We start from the raw sequence: 24,227 nt of genomic DNA, 5'->3' as shown, positions 1-24,227 counted from the left end.
TTTATTTATTTATTTATTTATTTATTTATTTCTGATCATCATAGTTGTCATTTCTTGCTTGTCCTGGGAATGGGCTATTTCCTCCCTCCTACCCCAGCCTTTGTAAAAAAAAAAAAATCACACAAGGGAATGAAATAAAATAAAATCATGATTTACTGGTTTCAGCTCTAGTCAGAGAATCATTTTGTCAATTCTTTCTAAACACCTTATAAAGCATTTACATCTTCAATGATACCCAAGGTCATGTGAATCTCTGAGGCTATTTTTGATAGAATATTTTTACCAGGTCTGACAGCAGAGAACATAGCACTGAAGCTCACACTTCACAAATGTAATTTGGAGTGTTAATTGGAAAGGACCTAGCTGACCCAGTGATTTCTACTCTCTAAGAACTCATGACAAGATATCGAATCCTTCTTTCTGAAGTCTGGTGGACAGGAAAGGTGAAGATCATGTGGGATTTTGTTGAGGGAGGAAAAGGTACAGATTATGGAAAATAGGAGAAGAAAAATAAAAAGAAAAAAAAAAACGTTTTGATTGCTTGGTAAAAATAATGAAAACAAATTATATCACTTTGGAAAGTTGAAGCAAATGATCTAAGAATGGTTGGGACTAGCCCAGTTTCTATTCGGAATGTCTTTGAAGTAAAGTCAAGAAAGATGCCCAGAAGTTTTGGGACAGAAAAGTCAAGCAAAACCACAAGGAGACTTGTAATTTCTCAGTAGGAAGTGTAAGCCCACCTAGCACACTGTCAGGCCATCTTTCTCTCATAATCTGCACAGCTAGATTATGTGTACCACTTAGGCCAGGCAAGCATGAGGAGCTTAATTTCAAAATCCTATAAAGCATGTTCTGAGGCAGAAGTAAACTGGAATTTCTGGGGACCTAAGAAGTACCTTCTATACAAACCAAAAATGTATGAGGGCACTGGGGTGCCAGGGATGGGGGTTGGGGTCGAGTAGAAGTCACAAATAAGGAAAAGTAACTTAGGCACAGAGAGAGGCGTGTGCCATTCCCTCCCCTAGTGAACACTTTTCTCACTCATAAAACTAGTCTGTTTAGGCAAAGAAAATTTAGTCTGTATTAAAATCATGGCATTTTCAAGAAGAAATGTACTTGTTTAGATCATATGTTATGTAAAATGAAGAAATTGACAAATTTTTTTCTTAGAAGACTTCTATCAGTACTGACTACTAAATAGATTGAGAAAATCATCTCTCCTGGTCTTAAATTTTTATAGATGTTCCTAAAATGTTCATTTAGCTCACCTCTGGTAACAGATTGAGTAGAATGATTTATGAACAGGGCTGATTTCCATACCACTGATGGATGCTTTATTCACTTAATGATCACTGGCAAGTAACAGCTACTATAAAACTTCAAGTGTCATTAATAGGACTTTTTAGCTCTTATACTGTAAAACACAATTTGTGAGCTTTTTTTAAAAAGACATAAAGTCTTAAAAAAAACTTTACTTTTCCATGTACTAAGCATTTTAACCTCAGATCATATATCCAACTACTTTACTGTTATGTTTTCAGGCAATATATATAAAAACCAGAATGAATAATATATTAAGGATGGATAATACACTAAACTACATATCATGAAGAAAGAGAATCTCCAACAAAAAATAGGAATATCTCCTTTTGAAAAATTATCTACATAAATGATAAATCTAATGATAAATAAATGATAAATCTAAGTAAATTATTTTACTAATACTATCAAATGCAGGCTGCTTTAACTGTATACTGTATACTATATGTTATTTTCAGGTGTTGACATATGTGTGTGATTTTAAGGAATTTGGTATTAGAAATATTTTTAAAATATTTTCTTTATATATGTTGCTGTTTTTATATAGAGGATATAAATCTGTGCAACTTTAAAACTCCAAGGGACCTACTGGATATCATTCTCTAATTCAGTAATTCAAAGGCTTTTGTCAAATTTACTCCTATATCAGTGATTTATGGTAGGTATGGTGAGGAGGGCTGGTGCTTGAAATTGTTTTCCATTTGATAGAGGGCATCATGACACCAAAATCGGTTATGTGGGTCTTGATGTCTCAATATTCTCATCTGGGTACTGAGGGGGTTAGACTAGCTGATCTCCAAGGGCTCTGACATCTCATACATTATTCATTTCTATAAACCCAGAACATAAAAGGAGACACTCTGCAAATTTAAAACAGTAAAGTGTACGATGACTGACATCCCCTCAAAAAACTTATTACATCCATTTTAAAACTACAATCTTTAGGGAGTATATAGGGATTTTGGTAAAAATCTTGTATTAGTCCGAAAATACAAGACATAGACCACATCCTGCTTCTAGCGTACATCTTCTTAACTATAGCAGAGCATGGTTGTATATTCAAGCACGATGGTCACTTAAAAAATTTACTAATATAAAAAAAAGATCACTTTCTTGATGCAATGTCTCTTTCAAGGTGAGGGGTTAGGGGATTAGAGATGCTGACTTTATGCATTACAGATTAAACCATCCCTAATGAAACGAGAAGGTTCAGTTTCCCACTCATGTTACCATTCATCTTATAATCATTTTAAACTTCCAGGTACCTCAGGATGCATCTGTTGGGAGAAATAACTTTGAACTGAACATTTTGTTGTTGTTGTTAAAACTCCATCTATAATCTGGCTTTTTATGTTTTATCTGAGTGAAACTGTTCTTTGACATTATGAGGATGGGAAAACACAATTTAACATCCAACTGGAAACCAGAAAAATTAGAAATCACTTCCATTTCTTTATATACACACACACACATACATATACATATATGTATATATATTTTTTTCCTGTTTCACTAAACTTCAAGAGTTACATGTCAGGAGACTGGACTCTATTTATTTAGGGAGAGCAACTAAGAGACAAGTTCACCTCAGGAGCCTGAAGCACATAGGCAAGGCAATTTATCACATAAGGTTTAAGAGTAGATAGGGCCTACTTGAAACAAAAGCAAAATGTCACCTCAGTGGACTTGATGAGAAAGGAGGGACAGAATGTAAGGAACTGAAAGAGGTTCAAGTCATGAAAGGATTACATTGTAGATATCTTCAGTCAAATCCCACTCTATGGGCCCTTAACTCCTGCCTTGCCTTGTAATAGTTTCCCTACAGGAGCCACTGTGTTAAGCAAGTTATACTAAGTTACTTGGGCCCACTTGCAGTGATCCGTCCCCCAGAGACATGACCATGGACTGAGCTCTCCTTCTCTGTGCCCTTCCCACTTGCAAATGATGCACACCACCTCTGAGGTCCAAGATAGTTGTTTTTATTACCAAAGAACCATTTAGCAACAATTGGGAAACAGGTGTAATTTGAATGTTTTTTAGCATTATGTTTGTTAAAAATAGAAGGAAGTGGGGCAACTGGGTGGTTTACTCAGTTAAAAGTCCAACTTCAGCTCAAGTCATGATCTCAAAGTTCATGGGTTCGAGCCCTGCATCGGGGTCTGTGCTGACAGCTCGGAGCCTGGAGCTTGCTTCAGGTTCTGGGTCTCCCTCTCTCTGCCCCTCCCCCACTCATACTCTGTGTCTGTCTCTCAAAAATAAATAAACATTAAAAAATTGTTAAAAAAAGAAAAACAGAAGGAACAGCCAACTACTTTGGCTGAACTTGGAAATGTGGGTCCTGATATTTTCTTTTCACATTACTAAAAAAAATGGAGGTGAGATTTTCTTTTGTTTTTTTTTTGTTGTTGTTGTTTTTTTAATAAAGGGTATTATACCCTTTGGAAGATGCATCTTTTGCATTGTTTGCAAAGTAAAAACAGCCTGTTATTATAGACTAAGAACATTAAAAAAAAAAGTATAGAAGCTACAAACTATAAAATCTAATCAGCAAGAGAGTTGTATCAGTTAATGTTATACTTACCTGCAAGTAATGGAAAGTCTTACAAAATTAGCTTCAATAACAATTAATTTCACTTGCAGGGCAAGAAGCCCACAGGTGGTCTGTAGATGATGAAGCTGATTAATGACTTCATCAGAGATGCAGTCTTTATAAACCATTCCTTACTTAATGGGAAAGCACATTCCCTTGTGTCACAAGATGATGGCTCTACTTTTAAGCATCACCCCAGATTCCAAGCAGGAAGAAATAAAGAGGGCTAAATCAAAGGGCCAGGACAGACAGGTCTGTCTCATTTTATCAGGGAAGCAAGAACTTTGCCAAATGCCACACCCAGGAAATTCCAGTTATATACCATTGGCATGAAGTAGGGTTCATGGCTACTAACTGCACAGCTGTTAACAGCTGAATTCCTTATGTGCACTAATGCAAGAAAGAGGGTAGCCCCATTCTTCAAGAAGAAAGTCAGAGCAAATAATAGGCAGACAATGAACTTGAGGGTTATTTTTTTTAAGTTTATTTAGTTGTTTGGAGCAGGGAAGAGGGTCAGAGAAAGAGAGAGAGAGAGAGAGAGAGAGAGAGAGAGAGAGAGAGAGAGAGAGAGAAATCAAACAGGCTTTGTTTGTGTTTCTGTCATGCATAGCCCTACTCGGGACTCGAACTCATGAACCGCAAAATCATGACCCGAGCCGAAATCAAGAGTCTGTCGCTTAACCGACTGAGCCACCCAGGTGACCCTAATCTTGAGTTTTTAAACTCCAGCTAGCTTATATTTTTGTATGTGTGTGTGTGTGTTTTTGTATAATAAGAATTCCCTGACAGTATGTGTGTGTGTGTGTGTGTGTGTGTGTGTATACATACATATATATATATATATATATATATACACATATATATACATACATATATATATATACACACACACATATATATATATATACACACACACACACACACACACATATATATATATATATACATATATATATACATATATACATACACATATATATATATAGGAAATTGTCATTTTCTTATGTTTGTTAGTTATATATTTTTCTTTATAAAAATATCAAAAACAGTTACTCTGTACCATCTTAGCCTTCAGTTAAAAACCAATATAATCTTGGCTTTGGAGCTCAAAGCCAAATTGAACAATTACATTGGATACAAGGCAACAAAAGCCACAGACAGCATTCTATAACAGTACATGAGAAGGAAACAGAACTTCCCCTGGGAGATCAAAGAAATCATTTGTTTTGTTAAAGACACTTAGGCTTCCACAAAATACAGAAATATTTCTGGTGACACTAAAAATTAATATAAATAAAAACCTGACATGGAGAAACATACTTTAAAAATAAAAGAAATGTGAAAAAATATATGATTAAGAAAAAAACCCAAACATCTATTCAGAGGAGTCTACCAAAATGGCCTAAATTAGATTACATACGAGTTTATATTACCAAATAAGGGATATGAACATCCCGGCCTCACTAAATATATTTCTGCCTAAGACTTGTGAATTCTAAACTCCAAAAGTGAATTGTAAACTCCAAATCACTTTACAGTAGGTGCTCTTTAAATTGTCACCAATTTGTTCTACATAATAAGGGTAATGTTGTGTTTTCATATCTCTATGAAATGATCACCGTGCTGACAATACCAAGATCATTTTAAGTAGAGAACAAGCCCTTAATTTGCTGTTTGAAACAAGATGGGCATAATTAAATAAAATATCGGTTTCATTAGTTCATCAACTTAAATGAGCAACTACAGTGTGTCAGCATATCATCAGATAGAAGTATTAAGATCAATACATTATGGTTTATTGTGCTTATGGAGATATGGGATAATCAAATAAGACAACAGTTATATATTGGGCTTTGTTATTTTTAAATAATGTAACTCCCTTAATTAAAGGTAGCAGATAATTTCACAGATACCCACACAAACAAGAAATAGAAGTAGCCAGAAAGCTGTCAGAACAGAGCCGAACATGGAGCTCGATCTTGTGATATCATGACCTGAGCTGAAAGCAAGAGTCAGGCACTTAACTGAGACACCCACGGGCACAGGCCACCCAGGTGCCCCTGCCAGATCCCTTTTTAAATGCCTGGAACAGGAAAGAAAGAAGGGAAGCAATCAGTGGGGAGGGAGCAGGAGGAAGGAGAGGAGAAGAAGAGGCCACAGGGGTGGTAAGAAGTGGATGCAAAGAGAGTAAAAGCAAAGGGAAAGAAAAGCTGAAAAGATGAGGAGCAGAGAGAGAAGGGGAGAATAAGCAGAAAGTCACTGTATTGCGACACTGCAGAACTCATTGAAAAAGCCCTGGGCTGGGAGTGCAAATGAGCAAACAGAGTGGACACATAGATGCACTAGAGAGGGCCAGCATGGTGGCCACAATGGCCACGCTCCTAACAGGTCTCCCCACTTCCACCCCTACAGCCTGCAGTCTGTCCTCAATAAAATAGTCAGAGTGAACCTTGCTGACTGTGGTCTGGGTCATGTTTCCCTGCTCAGCAACTTTCCATGGTTCTTCATTTTATTTAGGGTAAAAGTCAATAGCCTTTTAATGGTCTACAAGGCCTTCTGGATTTTTCCCCTATTTTTAAAATTCTCTGACCTCATCTCCTACTGCTGTGCCCCAGATCACAAGCTTCCTTCCCCCTCTGGAATATCCCATAAGGGCTCCTAGCACAGAACTCTGCACTGGCTCTCTTCTCTTCTAAAAATCGCTCTTCCTAGCTACCTTCTGGCTCTTTCAAGTCTTTGCTCACATGTCAACTTCTCAGATGCCTATCCTTAAGCGAATAAATGGTTTGCAATCCCTTTCTGACAACACTCTCAATCCTCCCCACTTTGTTCCATTGTTTCTCCTTATCCAGAACACTTGCCAAATCAATTGAATTTATCACATTTTCTGTTTAATATCTATCTCTTACAATAGAATATAAACTCTTTGAAAAATATTGTCAAAGATTTTATTTTTTTCTTTTTGTTCACTTATAGACCCTTAATATTCTATCTTATCCTGAACAGCAGACAGCTCATAGTCATGAATATATATATATATATATATATATATATATATATATATATATACACATATATATATATATATACCTACACACACACACACATACATACATACACTTTAATAAATAAATGACGTTAGTTCTATACCCAATTTTCTTTAGGGATTCATATCAGAGCATCAATTTATTCTTAAATTTTAAATTTCAAAATATTTCTTCTATATAGATTACCAAATGTTGATGTGATTCCTACAAACATATCGTTAATGCATTTTGATGGATACAAATACTTTATAGCTTATTCTCATTCATAATAATCCATGTAAAAATAATCATCATTTCACAATCTTTTTGGATGCCACTTTCAAGTATGTGTGTGTGTGTGAGTGTGTGTGCACACGTACCACACTTTCTACCCTAGTCACACATATATGGAAAAAGTCTTGCAAAAGGTACTAGAAAAGCTCAAAAGAAGCTGTATTAAACAAGGAGGTGTTAGGAGGAACATTTTGAATGATTTCATGAGTACATAATGGAACATATTATAGTCATTCTGAAATTATTTAGGCAATCAAGACAGGATGGGGTGTTGTGAGATTAAGAATGGAGAAATTATACAAAAGTGTAGTATTTTGTGTGAATTTCCTATGTGGATTTTCATGTAGCTATATTTAAAAAGGCATCATGTGAAAAGTGATGGGAGATAAAAAATGACCAAAATACTCAACTTCTTTCAAAATCCAATGTTTTCACCTCTCTATCTTACCAATTAACACCTCCTCTAACCCCTCTCCTTACCATTCTAATAGTCTCCCTCCCTTCTGTATTCTTCCATACAGAAGAATAAAATTTTTTAGAATCAAAATATTTTCAGTTATAAAAAATCAATTTTAAAATTAATTGTTATTTATTCCCCCTAAAATTACAATTTTCTTATAATTTCAATCAATTTCTGCCTTTCCTATTGGTTTACTGTTCACTTGCTTGGTTCCTCTGTTAGAAATTATGTTTTCCCCAGATAGTTGTAACCTGTTATTTACCTTTGCAAGTGCCATGATTATTTAGATATGAAGGTATTCAATAAAGAATTCTGATGAACTTCTGAATTGAATAACTGGTGACCTTGTACACCGGTTTGCCAGAGACAATCTTAGTTTATGCTATGACAACAGTGTAATTATTAATAGAACCACCTCTTATTCTTAACAATGCTGCCATTTGGATGAACAGTTGTGTGAACTTCCTCTTTGTGACCCACACTAGAGCAAAACCTATAATGTAGCACCACTGTGGCAATGCAAGTTGTAGTAACTGCACCAAAGCACTCTAAACTTCCCAGTAGTTGGTAGCACTTGCTTGGAGTCAAAATCAATGTCTTTATTCCATTCTTATGTAAACTCCATCGTGGGTCTTTTTCTGACACTTAGAAACTTGTACCTATAATCTCAACTCCTATCTCATTTTTTTCTTTTTTTTTTTCCCTCCTTCCCCACCCTTCTATGATGTTTAGTTAAATTCTGACTTCATTTCTCTGTATTTTTTAAAGTTTTTATTTAAATGCCAGTTAGTTAACACACAATGTAATATTAGTTTCAGGTGTGCGATATAGTGCATTTCTCTGTATTTCTAATGTGCTAACAGATGGGATTGGCATCCTTGCCATGGATTCACATCTAATACATAATATTGTCTGTAAACGTTAGATTTTATAGTTGTCAATTACTCAAATTATTTAAAAAATAATTTAGTATAAAAATAATTTATTAGACTGACCCCAGGTTTATTACTGAATGTCCATAAACACTGGAACTAGGAAATGCAATAACAAGTGGTCCCAGATATTGGCCGATTAAGATCACATCACCGGTACCCTTCTTTTTCATTCACTTTCTGCTCAGATGATTTGTTTTCTTCCATATTTCTCTCGCCTCGATGGTGTAGCAAAAACATATTCCCCTTTAGTGATCAGGATCATCACTCAAACCAACACTCGAATCCCAGTCTTGACTCATTCATGGAATAAGGAAGCAGAAAAGCCTATTAAGCAGGTTTAGTTTTCAGTTCAATGTAGGTTTACTGTCATTATTTTGGAAATATTTTTCCAAGTCTTTAAAGCATGGGCCTCAGATTTGCAAGGACACAGACATATTTCAAGTGGGCCAGTATGTCCAACATCAGAAGATACCACCCCAATGCCTCCTAAATGACTCCGATTTAGTTTGGGACTCACAACCATATCCCATTGCTAGAACTTTGTGAATGTTACTTTACATGGCAAATTTTATGTTGAGATGGGAAGAGTATATCCCAGGGGACCCAATCTAATCACAAGAGTCCTTAACCATGGAGAGTCTCTCCAGGCCACAAAGAACCAGAGAAATAGCAATCTGAGAAGGAATCATCTTGCCTCTTCTCCTCATTACTGGCTTAGAAGATGGAGAAAAGGGCCGCATGCCAGTGACTGTGGGTCGCCTCTTAAAGTGGAAAAATAAGAAAACATTCTCCTCCCTTGAGCCTTCTGAAAGAAAAGCAGACCAACTGACATCTTGACTTTAGCTCAGTGAGGTGTGCACTGGACTTTCAGTAAACAGAAGTATAGCACAGTAAGTTTATATTGTTTTAATTCACTAATTTTGCAGTAATTTGTTACAGAAGCAATAAAAATATTTTATGCTTGCTATAGGGAAACCTGCACATTTACAATTGCTGGTTAACAGTATGAAAAGAATGATTCTGACTTGACTGCACATTAAAATTACCTGGAGAGCTTTTAATATTTGCAATGCCCAGGAACCAGTGTCCAGCCCAATTAAATCAGAATCACTGGGGCTGGAATCCAGGTAACAATATTTTCAGAGCTCCCCAGATGATTCCAATATATAGTCAAGTTTTGAGAACCACTCATACTTGGCATTCTGCAGAAGAGTATTTATCTGCTCATACTGTGACTGAAATACTAGTACATTTTTTTCCACAAACCTGTAAATATTGGCTACTTCTAGATGAGAAATTATATACAATAAAACAAGTGAACCCCGCTCCCTGGTAGCAACTAATTACTTTATTTCAAATATGCAGGGACCTTCCCAGAGAATGCTTCTTTGCAGAACATTAGATAATATAGTGTTTTTCCAAAATTTTCATTCTAAGCTAGAGGTCTTGAGTAAGCATCACCTGTTTCATATTTTTGATGAGATGAAAGTAATTTGGTGGAAGGATGATTTTAACAAAAGAGGGAAAGGACAAACATTTGAAAAGTGAATGGCCTTAGAATGGTCATGTACTGCTGCATTTTAAAGGTCAATCCAGTCATCAAAAGGAGGGAAGCATACTAGGTTTATTCTTGATGAAAATTACTAAGCTTACAGTTGAAAATAAAGATGTATTTTTAGAAAGGTGCATTTTTTTCCAAAAAGTAAATTTATCCTGTACTTCATGACTTCAATTACCAAAGCAAATAGTTTACACAGTTAAAACTACATCTTTTCTACTTGTATGGTTTATTTTTACATGTATTGAAAATACAATTGTTATAAATGTGATTGTATTATATTACCACAAGATATAAGAGCTAAGGATAAGGGAAAATGATAAACAAAAACAGTTTAGTAAGCTGGCAACAGGGCAAGAAGTTCCATAAAAAACACTGGGCTGTGACACAAAAACAGGCACACAGATCAATGGAACAGAATAGAGAACCCAGAAATGGACACACAGATGTATGGACAACTAATCTTTGACAAAGCAAGAAAGAATATCCAATGGAATAAGACAGTCTCTCCAGTAAGTGGTGCTGGGAAAACTGGACAGCGACATGCAGAAAAATGAACCTGGACCAATTTCTTACACCATACACAAAAATAAACTCAAAATGGATGAAAGACCTAAATGTAAGACAGGGAGCCATCAAAATCCTCAAGGAGAAAGCAGGCAAAAACCTCTTTGATCCTGGCTGCAGCAACCTCTTACTCAACACGTCTCTGGAGACAAGGGAAACAAAAGCAAAAATAAACTACTGGGACCTCATCAAAATAAAAACCTTCTGCACAGTGAAGGAAACAATCAGCAAAACTAAAGGCAACCGACAGAATGGAAAAGTTATTTGCAAACAACATATCAAATAAAGAGTTAGTATGCAAAATCTATAAAGAACTTATCAAACTCAACACCCAAAAAAACAAAGAATCCAGTGAACAAATGGGCAAAAGACATGAATAGACACTTCTCCAAAGAAGACATCCAGATGGCCAACTGACACATGAAAAAATGCTCAACATCACTCATCATCTGGGAAACACAAATCAAAACCACAATGAGATACCACCTCACACCTGTCAGACAACAGATGTTGGCAAGGATGAGGAGAAAGAGGATCTCTTGCACTGCTGGTGGGAGTGCAAACTGGTGCAGCCACTCTGGAAAACAGTATGGACATTCCTCAAAAAAAAAAAAAAAATTAAAAATAGAACTACCCTACGACCCAGCAACTTCACTACTAGGTATTTATCCAAGGGATACAGGTGTGCTGTTTTGAAGGGACACATGCAGGGGTTGGAGGGAAGATGGCGGCGTAGGAGGATGCTGGGCTCACTGTGCGTCCTGCTGATCACTTAGATTCCATCTACACCTGCCTAAAGAACCCAGAAAACCGCCAGAGGATTAGCAGAACGGAGTCTCCAGAGCCAAGTGCAGACAAGAGGCCCACGGAAGAGGGTAGGAAGGGCGGCGAGGTGGTGCACGCTCCACGGACTGGCGGGAGGGAGCCGGGGCGGAGGGGCAGCTCGCTGGCCAAGCGGAGCCCCCGAGTCTGGCTGGCAAAAGCGGAGGTGCCGGACGGACTGTGTTCCAACAGCAAGCGCGACTTAGCGTCTGGGAGGTCATAAGTTAACAGCTCTGCTCAGAAAGCGGGAAGGCTGGAGGACAAAGGGAGGGAGAGCTGCTGAGCCCCCGGACGGCAGAGCTCAGCTTGGCGGGGAACAAAGGCGCTCGCCAGCGCCATCTCCCCCGCCCATCCCCCAGCCAAAATCCCAAAGAGAACCAGTTCCTGCCAGGGAACTTGCTCCCTCCATGCAAACACCCAACTCTGTGCTTCTGCGGAGCCAAACCTCCGGCAGCGGATCTGACTCCCTCCCGCTGCCACAGGGCCCCTCCTGAAGTGGATCACCTAAGGAGAAGGGAGCTAAGCCTGCCCCTCCTGCCCCCGTGCACCTTGCCTACCCACCCCAGCTAATACGCCAGATCCCCAGCACCACAAGCCTGGCAGTGTGCAAGTAGCCCAGACGGGCCACGCCACCCCACAGTGAATCCCGCCCCTAGGAGAGGGGAAGAGAAGGCACACACCAGTCTGACTGTGGCCTCAGCGGTGGGCTGGGGGCAGACATCAGGGCGGACTGCAGCCCCGCCCACCAACTCCAGTTATACACCACAGCACGGGGGAAGTGCCCTGCGGGTCCTCACCACTCCAGGGACTATCCAAAATGACCAAACAGAAGAATTCCCCTCAGAAGAATCTCCAGGAAATAACAACAGCTAATGAACTGATCAAAAAGGATTTAAATAATATAACAGAAAGTGAATTTAGAATAATAGTCATAAAATTAATCGCTGGGCTTGAAAACAGTATACAGGACAGCAGAGAATCTCTTGCCACAGAGATCAAGGGACTAAGGAACAGTCACGAGGAGCTGAAAAGCGCTTTAAACGAAATGCAAAACAAAATGGAAACGACGACGGCTCGGATTGAAGAGGCAGAGGAGAGAATAAGTGAACTAGAAAATAAAGTTATGGAGGAAGAGGAAGCTGAGAGAAAGAGAGATAAAAAAATCCAGGAGTATGAGGGGAAAATTAGAGAACTAAGTGATACACTAAAAAGAAATAATATACGCATAATTGGTATCCCAGAGGAGGAAGAGAGAGGGAAAGGTGCTGAAGGGGTACTTGAAGAAATTATAACTGAGAACTTCCCTGAACTGGGGAAGGAAAAAGGCATTGAAATCCAAGAGGCACAGAGAACTCCCTTCAGACGTAACTTGAATCGATCTTCTGCACGACATATCATAGTGAAACTGGCAAAATACAAGGATAAAGAGAAAATTCTGAAAGCAGCAAGGGATAAACGTGCCCTCACATATAAAGGGAGACCTATAAGACTCGTGACTGATCTCTCCTTTGAAACTTGGCAGGCCAGAAAGGCTTGGCACGATATCTTCAGTGTGCTAAACAGAAAAAAATATGCAGCCGAGAATCCTTTTATCCAGCAGGTCTGTCATTTAGAATAGAAGGAGAGATAAAGGTCTTCCCAAACAAACAAAAACTGAAGGATTTTGTCACCACTAAACCAGCCCTACAAGAGATCCTAAGGGGGATCCTGTGAGACAAAGTACCAGAGACATCACTACAAGCATAAAACATACAGACATCACAATGACTCTAAACCCGTATCTTTCTATAATAACACTGAATGTAAATGGATTAAATGCGCCAACCAAAAGACATAGGGTATCAGAATGGATAAAAAAACAAGACCCATCTATTTGCTGTCTACAAGAGACTCATTTGAGATCTGAGGACACGTTTAGATTGAGAGTGAGGGCATGGAGAACTATTTATCATGCTACTGGAAGCCAAAAGAAAGCTGGAGTAGCCATACTTATATCAGACAAACTAGACTTTAAATTAAAGGCTGTAACAAGAGATGAAGAAGGGCATTATATAATAATTACAGGGTCTATCCATTGGGAAGAGCTAACAATTATAAATGTCTATGCGTCGAATACCGGAGCCCCCAGATATATAAAACAATTACTCATAAACATAAGCAACCTTATTGATAAGAATGTGATCATTGCAGGGGACTTTAACACTCCACTTACAGAAATGGATAGATCATCTAGACACACAGTCAATAAAGAAACAAGGGCCCTGAATGATACACTGGATCAGATGGACTTGACAGATATATTTAGAACTCTGCATCCCAAAGCAACAGAATATACTTTCTTCTCGAGTGCACATGGAACATTCTCCAAGATAGATCATATACTGGGTCACAAAACAGCCCTTCATAAGTATACAAGAATTGAAATTATACCATGCATACTTTCAGACCACAATGCTATGAAGCTTGAAATCAACCACAGGAAAAAGTCTGGAAAACCTCCAAAAGCATGGAGGTTAAAGAACACCCTACTAACGAATGAGTGGGTCAACCAGGCAATTAGAGAAGAAATTAAAAAATATATGGAAACAAACGAAAATGAAAATACAACAATCCAAACGCTTTGGGACGCAGCGAAAGCAGTCCTGAGAGGAAAATACATTGCAATCCAGGCCTATCTCCAGAAACAAGAAAAATCCCAAATACAAAATCTAACAGCACAACTAAAGGAAATAGAAGCAGAACAGCAAAGACACCCCAAACGCAGCAGAAGAAGAGAAATAACAAATATCAGAGCAGAAATAAACAATATAGAATCCAAAAAAACTGTAGAGCAGATCAACGAAACCAAGAGTTGGTTTTTTGAAAAAATAAACAAAATTGACAAACCTCTAGCCAGGCTTCTCAAAAAGAAAAGCGAGATGACCCAAATAGAGAAAATCATGAATGAAAATGGAATTATTACAACCAATCCCTCAGAGATACAAACAATTATCAGGGAATACTATGAAAAATTATATGCCAACAAATTGGACAACCTGGAAGAAATGGACAAATTCCTAAACACCCACACTCTTCCAAAACTCAATCAGGAGGAAGTAGAAAGCTTGAACAGACCCATAACCAGCGAAGAAATTGAATCGGTTATCAAAAATCTCCCAACAAATAAGAGTCCAGGACCAGATGGCTTCCCAGGGGAGTTCTACCAGACGTTTAAAGCAGAGATAATACCTATCCTTCTCAAGCTATTCCAAGAAATAGAAAGGGAAGGATAACTTCCAGACTCATTCTATGAAGCCAGTATTACTTTGATTCCTAAACCAGACCGAGACCCAGTAAAAAAAGAGAACTACAGGTCAATATCTCTGATGAATATGGATGCAAAAATTCTCAATAAGATACTAGCAAATCGAATTCAACGGCATATAAAAAGAATTATTCACCATGATCAAGTGGGATTCATTCCTGGGATGCAGGGCTGGTTCAACATTCGCAAATCGATCAACGTGATACAACACATTAACAAAAAAAAAAAAAAAAAGAGAAGAACCATATGATCCTGTCAATCGATGCAGAAAAGGCCTTTGACAAAATCCAGCACCCTTTCTTAATAAAAACCCTTGAGAAAGTCGGGATAGAAGGAACATACTTTAAGATCATAAAAGCCATTTATGAAAAACCCACAGCTAACATCATCCTCAACGGGGAAAAACTGAGAGCTTTTTCCCTGAGATCAGGAACACGACAGGGATGCCCACTCTCACCGCTATTGTTTAACATAGTGCTGGAAGTTCTAGCATCAGCTATCAGACAACAAAAGGAAATCAAAGGCATCCAAATTGGCAAAGATGAAGTCAAGCTTTCGCTTTTTGCAGATGACATGATATTATACATGGAAAATCCGATAGACTCCACCAAAAGTCTGCTAGAACTGATACATGAATTCAGCAAAGTTGCAGGATACAAAATCAATGTACAGAAATCAGTTGCATTCTTCTACACTAACAATGAAGCAACAGAAAGACAAATAAAGAAACTGATCCCATTCACAATTGCACCAAGAAGTATAAAATACCTAGGAATATATCTAACCAAAGATGTAAAAGATCTGTATGCTGAAAACTATAGAAAGCTTATGCAGGTAATTGAAGAAGATATAAAGAAATGGAAAGACATTCCCTGCTCATGGATTGGAAGAATAAATATTGTCAAAATGTCAATACTACCCAAAGCTATCTACACATTCAATGCAATCCCAATCAAAATTGCACCAGCATTCTTCTCGAAACTAGAAGAAGCAATCCTAAAATTCATATGGAACCACAAAAGGCCCTGAATAGCCAAAGTAATTTTGAAGAAGAAGACCAAAGCAGGAGGCGTCACAATCCCAGACTTTAGCCTCTACTACAAAGCTGTAATCATCAAGACAGCATGGTATTGGCATAAAAACAGACACATAGACCAATGGAATAGAATAGAAACCCCAGAACTAGACCCACAAACGTATGGCCAACTAATCTTTGACAAAGCAGGAAAGAACATCCAGTGGAAAAAAGACAGTCTCTTTAACAAATGGTGCTGGGAGAACTGGACAGCAACATGCAGAAGGTTGAAACTAGACCACTTTCTCACACTATTCACAAAAATAAACTCAAAATGGATAAAGGACCTGAATGTGAGACAGGAAACCATCAAAACCCTAGAGGAGAAAGCAGGAAAAGACCGCTCTGACCTCAGCCGTAGCAATCTCTTAGTCGGCACATCCCCAAAGGCAAGGGAATTAAAAGCAAAAGTGAATTACTGGGACCTTATGAAGATAAAAAACTTCTGCACAGCAAAGGAAACAACCAACAAAACTAAAAGGCAACCAACGGAATGGGAAAAGATATTTGCAAATGACATATCAGACAAAGGGCTAGTATCCAAAATCTATAAAGAGTTCATCAAACTCTACACCCAAAAAACAAATAACCCAGTGAAGAAATGGGCAGAAAACATGAATAGACACTTCTCTAAAGAAGACATCCGGATGGCCAACAGGCACATGAAAAGATGTTCAACGTCACTCCTTATCAGGGAAATACAAATCAAAACCACACTCAGATATCACCTCACGCCAGTCAGAGTGGCCAAAATGAACAAATCAGGAGACTATAGATGCTGGAGAGGATGTGGAGAAACGGGAACCCTCTTGCACTGTTGGTGGGAATGCAAATTGGTGCAGCCGCTCTGGAAAGCAGTGTGGAGGTTCCTCAGAAAATTAAAAATAGACCTACCCTATGACCCAGCAATAGCACTGCTAGGAATTTATCCAAGGGATACAGGAGTACTGATGCATAGGGGCACTTGTACCCCAATGTTTACAGCAGCACTCTCAACAATAGCCAAATTATGGAAAGAGCCTAAATGTCCATCAACTGATGAATGGATAAAGAAATTGTGGTTTATATACACAATGGAATACTACGTGGCAATGAGAAAAAATGAAATATGGCCTTTTGTAGCAACGTGGATGGAACTGGACAGTGTGATGCTAAGTGAAATAAGCCATACAGAGAAAGACAGATACCATATGGTTTCACTCTTATGTGGATCCTGAGAAACGTAACAGAAACCCATGGGGGATGGGAAGAAAAAAAAAAAAAGAGGTTAGAGTGGGAGAGAGCCAAAGCATAAGAGACTGTTAAAAACTGAGAACTAACTAACTGAGGGTTGATGTAGGGTGGGAGGGAGGGCAGGGTGGTGGATGGGTATTCAGGAAGGCACCTTTTGGGATGAGCACTGGGTGTTGTATGGAAACCAATTTGACAGTAAATTTCATATATTAAAAAATTAAAAAAAAAAGGGACACATGCACCCCAATGTTTATAGAATCACTATCAACAATAGCCGAAGTATCGAAAGAACCCAAATGTCCATCGTTGGATGAATGAATAAAGAATAAAGAAGATGTGATACACACACACACACACACACACACACACACACACACGCTAGAGTATTATTCAGCAATCAAAAAGAATGAAATCTTGTCATTTGCAACTACGTCAATGAACTACAGGGTATTATGCTAAGCAAAATTAGTCAGAGAAACACAAATATCATATGACTTCACTCATATGATGACTTTAAGACACAGAACAGATGAACACAAGGGAATAGAAGCAAAGAAAAAGTATATGTATATATATAAACAGGGAAGGGGACAAAACATAAGAGACTCTTAAGTATGGAGAACAAACAGAGGGTTATTAGAGGGGCTGTGGGAGAGGGGGTAGGCTAAATTGGTAAGGGGCATTAAAGAATCTACTCCTAAAATCATTGTTGCACTATATGCTAACTAACTTGGATGGAAATTTTAAAAAATATAATAAAATAAAATAAATTATAAAGAAAAACACACACACAAATATCAACACATTTATCCAAGAAAATGAAAGACCTGTACAATGAAAGGTACAAGGCTTTTGATAAAAGAAATTGAAGATTACACAAATGGAAGGACATCTACATTCACAGATTAGAAGAATTAATATTGTTAGAATGGATTCCCATACTATCCAAAGCCACTTACATATTCAATTCAATCATATCAAAATTGCAATGGCATTTTTCAAAGAAATAAAAAATCAAAAATTTGTATGGAAACACAAAAAATCCTGAATAGTAGCCAAAGCAACTCTGAGAAAGAACAAAACCAGAGGAATCACACTTCCTAATCTCAAACCATACTACAAACTGTAGTTATAAAACAATATGATTTTGACATAAAAATAGATACATAAAAGAAAGGAACAGGGTTGAGAGCCCATAAACAAACTCATGTATATACAGTCAACTAATATTTGATAAGGGAGCCAAGAATACTCCATGGAGAAAAGGTAGTCTTGAGAAGTGGTGCTGGGAAAATTGGATATTCACATGTAAAAGAATACTGAAACTTATGATTCAGATGGCACTGAACTTCATGGGCAGCGAAGAGAAACATGTGGTACAATTGGAAGCCACGTAGGACTATTCATATCTTAATTGTGATGACAGAAAAAAAAACCTGTATTGCGATTTTTGAGTTATGATTTAATCTGGTCTTCACCATTAAAAAAAAAAAAAAGTAAAAAAAAAATTCTTCTTATCAATAAAATACTGTTTACAAAGAAAAAAAAAAAGAACACTGGGCTGGAGTTGAGTGACCTGAATATTTACCCTGATTCCAGAGCTGACCCATTCACATATCACTCCGGGTAAAGAGTCACTCAGAGAAACAGCATCAGCCAAGCAAATGAGATATATTTGAATATATTCAAAGGCTAAGTTTAAAATTCTATTAATTGAGATCTGGACGTAATGCTAAAAATAAATAAAATACAGTGTTGAAAGAAAACCCCACTAACCTAGAATTCCATAGCTACTGAAATTATCCCTCAAGAGTGAAAGAGAAATAGAGACTTTCTCACATGAAACACTGAGGGAATGTATGGCTACTGGACCTGCTCTACAAGAAATATTAAAATAATTTCTTCAGGGAGTAGGAGAATTATATAGGTCAGAAATTCAGATCTACATAAAAAAGAAAGAATGTCAGAGAAGAAATAAATGAAGATAAATAAAATATTTTCTTATTAATAGACCAAATTAAAGATTCCTTTCTCAAAGGAATAGCCAGTAACAATGTATCAGGTGAATATACTACATGGGTAAGTAAAATGAATGACAGCAATGCTATAATGGATGAGAGGGGAGAATTAGGGCTACTTTGTTATAAGGTATTTGCACAAATTGTGAAGAGTAGTAGTGTTATTTGATAAAGGATTTAGATTAGTTATGAATGCATAGTGCAAAGCCTGACAAAATTCCTAATTCAAAATAAATAAATAAATAAATAAATAAATAGGCAATTGACATGCTGAAACAGGAAAAAAAAATGGAATCATATAAAATCCGGAACTAAAAGTAGAGAAGGCAGAAAATGAGAGAAAAAGAATACATACAAGTAAGAGAAATAAGGTGCTAATATGGTGGTTAGTAAACCAAATGCATCAATGACCACTTTAAAATTACTGTAAGTTTATTTACTTATTTTGAGAGAGAGACAGTGCAAATGGAGGAGAAGCATAGAGGGAAGAAGAGAGAATCCCAAACCGACAACACTGACCCTGATGGAGGTGTGGAACTCATAAACCATGAGATCATGATCTGAGCCGAAACCAAGAGTCAGATGCTTAACCAACTGAGCCATCCAGGTGACCCAGTAATCACTTTAAATGTTCATTGTCTAAATATACCAATTTAAAGGCAGAAATTGTCAGAGTGAATAATAGAAATTCAAAAATCCCATAAGGTACAGCTATGTATTTTCTACAAGGAACTCACTTTAAACATAAAGAGATGGATAGGTTAAAAGTAAAGAAACAGAGAAGGTACACCCTGATAACAATAATAAAAAGACAGTTGGAGTAACTATATAAAGATGAAACAAATTTCAGAGCAAAGAAAATTATCAGGGATAAGGAGAGACATTTCATAATAATCAAGAGGTCAGTTATCCAAGAAGATACAAAAGTTCTTATCACTTATGCATCTAAAGACAAGGTGTTAAAATCTGTGAGACAAACACTTATAGAACAAGAATGAAAGGCAAACCCACTACTACAGTTGGAGACATCAATACCCTCATTAATAGTTGATAAATTAAGGGGGCAGAAAACTAGTAAGAATATAGTTGACCTGAACAGAAGTATCAATAGGCTTGATTTAATTGACATGTATGGAAGATTTCATTCCATAACTTAGGATACACATTCTTCTCAGACCTATATAGAACACTAACCAAGAAAAACAACGTTCTATTCCCCCCCCCAAATACACCTGAATAGTTTTAAAAGAATATAAATCATACAAAGTATGATTCTCCTCAGAACACAATAGAATTAAAGCAGAAATCAGTAACAGTAAGATAGTTAGAAATGCCCCCCCCCAAAATATTTGGAAATTAAGCAATATAATTCTAATAAAATATTGATCAAATACTACTCAGGAAAACTTTTAAAGTATTTGAACTAAATGTAAATGAAACGTCCAAATTTGTGAGATGCAGTGAAAGCAGTGCTTAGAGGAAAATTTATAGCACTAAATACATTTAAAATAGAAAAATCTACAATCAAAATCTTCCATCTTAGAAAAATAGAGAAAGAATAATAATTTAAGCCTAAAGAAAGAAGAAAAAAATAGCAGAAATCAAAGAAACTGAAAACAGAAAAATGATACAAGAAAGCAATGATATCAAAAGCTTTTTTAAAAAGATAAAGCAAATGAATAAATCTTTATTTAGACTAGCAAAGACAAAAATTCCTAACAAAAACAAATTACTAACATTAAAAAATGAAAACAAGACCATCATTATTAATCCCATGGACATCTAAAGAATAATAGAAAAATGTTTAAAAAAACCTCCATGACCATCGTTTTAAAACAAATAAAATGGAACTATTTTTTGAAAGACACAAGCTACCAATACTCACACAAGCAGATAAATATATAATCTGAATAGACTTATACCTATTAAAGAAACTGAATCATTAATTACATAAGTTTATAAGAAAGAAAACATCAGGCCCAGGTGGTTTCAGTAGTGATTTCTGACAAAAAAATTTAAAGAAATGATGCCATTGCTGTACAATCTCTGCCAGAAAACAGAAGCAGAGGAACCACATCCTAACACGTCTGTGAGGCAAGCATTACCCTAAACTACCGATCAATTCTCTCATAGATACAAAAATACATAAACATATAATCCCTGGACAAAATGTTAAAAAATCAAAATCAATAATGTATAAAAAGAATTAAACACCTTGATCAAGTAAAACATATTCCAGTAATGTAATCTACCCCATGAATAAGCTAAAGAAGAAAAGTCATGATTGTATCAATTGATGCAGAAAACTGTTTTATTCTTGATGAAAATTTTAAGAAAAGTAGAATTAGACAGAAATGTTCTCAACTTGAAAAAGTCTACAAAAACAAACAAACAAACAAACAAAAAACCCAGAAAAACCCTACAGCTACAATCTTACTTGATGGTGAAAAACTGACAGCTTTTTTTCCTAGAATTAAGAAGGCAAAGATGTTTCCTCTCACTACTCTTACACTGAAAGTACTAGCTAGTATAAGAAGACAATAACTTAAGATAATTAATAAGACAAGAAAAAATTAATAAATGATTAAAAAATGATTAATAAATGATTGTAATGAGGTCAGAGTTTGTTAATATGGAAAATCAATTGCTTTCTTATATATCAAACAATTAAAACTGCAATTTGAAATTAAAAACACAATACTATTTATAAGAGTACTTAAAATGAAATAATCAGGTATAAATCTAACAAAATATGAACAGGATACACATGTGGAAAAATATAAAACTCTGATGAAAGAAATAAAGAAAATCTAAATAAATAGATATTCTGTGTTCATGGATTAGAAATCTCAGTATCATTGAAGTATCAATTATTCCCAATAGATGTTCAACGTCGCTCCTCATCAGTGATTTATATATTTAATTAAATCCTAAGCCAACTCCCAGAAACCTATATTTTTTATATTGACAAAACTGGTGATATCAAAGAAGAAAAGACCCCAAATAGCCAAAACAAAAACAAAAACAAAAACAAAAACAAAAACAAAAACAAAAACAAAAACAAAAACAAAACAAAACAAAACTATGCTGAAGAAGAAGAAAGTTGGAGTACTGACACTACGGACATCAAGACTTACTATTACTCTACATTAATGAAGGGACCATGTTATTGGTAAAGGAATAGACACATAAATCAATGGAACAGAATAGATAGCCCAGAAATACACACAAAAATATACTGGGCTGATATCTGACAAAATCAAGAGATTTTTGACAAAGGAGCAAAGGGAATTCAATAGAGATAGGAGTCTTCTCAACAAATTATAGTGGAACAGCTGGTTATCTATATCAAAAAAAAAAAAAAAAAAAAGGATCCAGATAGAATTTAAAGGTTTCATAAAATTTATGCGAAAAATGTACCATAGACCTAAATATGAAATGCAAAACTATAAAATTTACAGAAAACATGGAAGAAAGTCTAGGAAAGTCTAGGGTTTGACAATAAGCTTTTAGATAAAACACCAAAAGCATGATCTGTGAAAGAAAAGCAAATTTGATAAACTGTTAAGTAAAATTAAAAATGTCTGTGAAAGGCAATATCAATAGGATGAGAAAACTAAACACAAACTGGGAGAAAATATTTATAAAACACATCTGATACAGTGGTTATATCCAAATATACAAAGAGCTCTTAAAACTTAGTACTAGGGAAGAAATACCCCAATTTAAAGTGGGCAGAAGACCTGAAAAGAAACTTCACCCAAGGGGATATATTCATGACAGATGGTAAACAATCAAATGAAAAGGTGCTTATCATTATTTATTAGGGAATGCAGATTAAAACAACAGGCTGATACTACTACGCACGTATTGAAGAGACTGAAATATCTGATGATTAGCAATGTTGAGTACTTTCTCATATGTCTGTTGGCCATTTTCTTTGGAAAAATGTCACTTCAGGTCCTCTGCCTGTGTGCTAATTGGGTTGTTTTGCTTTGGGATTTGGTGTTAAGTTGTATAAATTCTGTCTATATTGTGGTTATTAGCCCCTTATTGGATATATCATTTGCAAAGATCTTCTCCCATTCAATAGGTTGCCTTTTCGCTTTATTAGTAATTTTCTTCACTATGCAAAAGCTTTTTGTTTTGAGGTAGCCCTAATAGTTCATTTTTGTTTTTATCTTCCTTGCCTTAGGAGACATATCTAGAAAAATGCTCCTGTGGCCAACGTCAGAGAAATTTCTGCCTGTGTTCTTCTCTTCTAGACCTAAAGGGTATTATGTTAATGAGTCAAACTGAGAAAGACAAATACTATATGATTTCCCTTATATGTGGAAGCTAAAAAAAAATGAATAAACAAACAAACAAAAAGCAGAATAAGACCTGTAAATACAGAGAACTAACTTATGGTTTGCCAGATGGGAGGGAATGGGGGGATGGACAAAATGGGTGAAGAGGGGTGGGAGGTACAGGTTTCTAGTTACAGAATGGGTAAGTCACAAGAATAAAAGTTACAGCATAGAGAAAGCAGTCAAAGGCATTGTAATAGCAGAGTATGGTGACAGATGGTAGTTATACTTGTGGTGAGCACAGCATAATGTTTAAACCTGTCAAATCACTGGGGCACCTGGGTGGCTGTCAGTTAAGCGTCCGACTTCGTCTCAGGTCATGATCTCACGGTTCATGGGTTCAAGCCCTGCGTCAGGCTGTCTGCTGACAGCTCAGAGCCTGGAGCCTGCTTTGGATTCTGTGTCTCCCTCTTTCTCTGCCCCTTTCCTACTCAGGCTCTGTTTCTATCTCAAAAATAAGTAAACACAATAACAAAAATTCTTTTAAAAAAACCCTGTTAAATCACTATGTTGTACACTGAAACTAATGAAACATTGTATGTCAACTACACGTAAATTAAAATTTTAATTTAAGGGGTGACGGGGTGGCCCAGTCGGTTGAGTGTCTGACTTCAGCTCAGGTCATGATCTCAATGTTGGTGGGTTTGAGCCCCGTGTCAGGCTCTGCGCTGACAGC

At 36.6% G+C, this 24,227-nt stretch overlaps 1 pseudogene; it reads right to left on the bottom strand.

Moving 5' to 3' along the window:
• The window catches only part of LOC131486638 (elongation factor 1-alpha 1-like), a 37,809-nt pseudogene extending 33,771 nt beyond the window's left edge, over positions 1–4,038 (bottom strand).
• Between the last annotated feature and the right edge of the window lie 20,189 nt (positions 4,039–24,227).

The sequence above is a fragment of the Neofelis nebulosa genome, chromosome 10 (assembly GCF_028018385.1).
Source record: "Neofelis nebulosa isolate mNeoNeb1 chromosome 10, mNeoNeb1.pri, whole genome shotgun sequence".
Lineage (NCBI taxonomy): Eukaryota > Metazoa > Chordata > Mammalia > Carnivora > Felidae > Neofelis > Neofelis nebulosa.
This window is presented reverse-complemented; position numbering and strand designations above follow the sequence as displayed.